Source organism: Protopterus annectens, chromosome 1.part1 (assembly GCF_019279795.1).
Source record: "Protopterus annectens isolate FY-2018-M chromosome 1.part1, PAN1.0, whole genome shotgun sequence".
Lineage (NCBI taxonomy): Eukaryota > Metazoa > Chordata > Ceratodontiformes > Protopteridae > Protopterus > Protopterus annectens.
The window spans coordinates 1,585,808,433-1,585,810,932 of record NC_056726.1 but is presented as its reverse complement, the minus strand read 5'-3'; positions in this window follow the sequence as shown (position 1 = coordinate 1,585,810,932).

The following is a 2,500-nucleotide window of genomic DNA, read 5'->3' as shown; positions in this document are numbered from 1 at the left end:
ACAAATGCTGTGGTTAGGATATGATTGAAAAGGGTACTTAGTGGTGATGCTAATTCATGACACCCAACAACAGCCCCTAAGGCAAGACAACGTACCCAACACTTTAGTAATAGTGATGCTATAGTCAGGCACACTGATGTCCCACTCACCAGGCTGAGCAAGGAGAAAATTACAGTCAGCTGCCTGTCGGGTGCCAGGATCCGCAATATAATGCATGCACTCAAGTCACTCCACAACAAGTATAAATATGACTCTGTCATTGTCCATGTTGGAGTGAATGATGTGAGACGTACCTCCCTGGACTACATGAAAAGAGGCATGGAAGAGCTCTCGGATCATGTGGCCCAGGCAGGTATGACCCTAGCCCTGAGTAGCATCCTGCCTTCGCCCAGAATGATACCACAGTATAAGGACAAAATGATTGACTTCAACAATTGGCTAAGCTTCTGGTGTCATTCAAAAGGGATCCGGTATCTGTCTGCCTGGGACGACAGGATTGACAAACCACAATGCTTTGCCAGAGATGGTCTGCACCTGTCACCCATGGGATTCAGGTTACTGGCTAAAGCTCTTGCCACCCCTATAGTGCCTTTTGTAGGCAAGGTTTAAAGGACAAAACCACCACTGTAACAGATATAAGCTTGAAAATTCTGAAGGTAATGCTTCTCCATGCTAGAAGTCTAAACCTCAAAATGCACTCTCTCGAGGCACTCCTAAAAATGGATAACATTGATATCTGTGCAGTAATTGAGACCCAGTTCAAGACTCCAGAGAGCACCACTGCAATACCAGGCTACAACTCTTACCACACTTTTCGGCCACCAAACCAAGACTGAAACACTAAAGGTGAGGAAGTGTCCATATTCACCAAGGATATTCACACCTCCAGGCTAGTTGTCCAACACAATGCATCTGAAATTTTCCAGGTGCACTAACACTAGGTAATGTTGTAGCTAGCTACAGATCCCCCACCATGCCCCAAGATTCTCACTACACCTTTCTAAACATACTGGAGAATATTAAGATGCAAGCACACACTCTAATACTGGGTGATTTCAACTACCCTGCTATTAACTGGGAAAACTACTCGGGTACCAACACCTTTTCCCAGCAGTTCTTGGAATTCATAAATTCCAATGCCCTGGATCAACTAATCCATTGTCTCACCAGGGGCTCCAATATCCTAGACCTGGTAATTACCAACATGGGAGATAGATGCTCCACACTAGTGGTCACCCCCCTCATTGGTCAGGTTTGACCATAAGCAAATCACCCTTGACATCCACATCCCACCCACACCCACCAGTAAGGAAACCTCTGTAAAAAAAATTCTCCAAAGCCAACTTCATGCTACTTAAGTCAGAAGTGACAAACTTCATGGCACCCATGCAGACGGGAGCTAAACGTTCGACTGCTGAATCCTACACTAAGGCACTGTATGAGCACATCCACTCGTGCATGAATAGTGCCATCCCAAATAGAACCAAGACGCTCTCCTCCAAAAAAAGGAAGCCAATCTGGTGCCATAAACATACTATACAACAGAAGGAAGAAACTGTTGCAGAAAAGAGGAAAATCCCAGGATGCAAAAAACTCCCTTACCAGCCTCAGTAAGAAGCTGAGATCCCTCATAAAATCCTCCAAAGCTAGTTATGGAAATAAAAGAGCCAAAGATTCCAAAGACAACCACAAGGCATTCTATAGTTATGTCAAAAATCTAAATGACAATGTTCAGATCTGCTCTGAGGTACAACAGAATGGCATTAAATATACTGATCCCAAGGATATTGCCAATATCCTGGTGGATCGATTAGTGCCAACTTCATCCCCCTCTCACCCCCTAAAGGGCCCATCTCAATACCAAAAGATTGCCAAATTCCAGTAATCACGGCCACACAGGTAGAAACTGCACTCTCCAAAGCTAAGAATACAGCATCCATGGGACCAGATGACATCCTGGGCTGTGTACTACATGAACTATAAAATGAACTGGCCCCTCACCTAAGTGTCATGTTTAATCATAGCCTCACCTCAGGCTTCATTCCCACTGAGTGGTGCACAGCTACAGTTATCCCACTCCACAAGGGGGGATCCACCTTGGATCCCGGGAACTACCATACCATCACTCTGATGAGCCTAATCTGCAAGGCATGGAACACATTATAATGGAACATATAAACAAAGACATTGGCAACCTTCAAACACTGGACCCCACCCAGTTTGGGTTCGTGAAGGGGCGATCTTGTCTCCTAAACCTGATTGATTTCTACAAATCAGTCTCCAGAGCTGCAGATGAGGGTAAGGTGGACCACACAGCCTATCTGGACCTCGCCAAGGCCTTTGACACCATCCCACACTCTGGAATCATAGATAAACTTACTAAGCTGGGCATAAATCCCTATGTCACTCGATGGGTTGCCAACTGGCTTACTGACAGAACCCAAACTGTAAAAATAGCCCACTCCAAATCCAGCTCCAGACAAGTGACAAGTTGAGTACC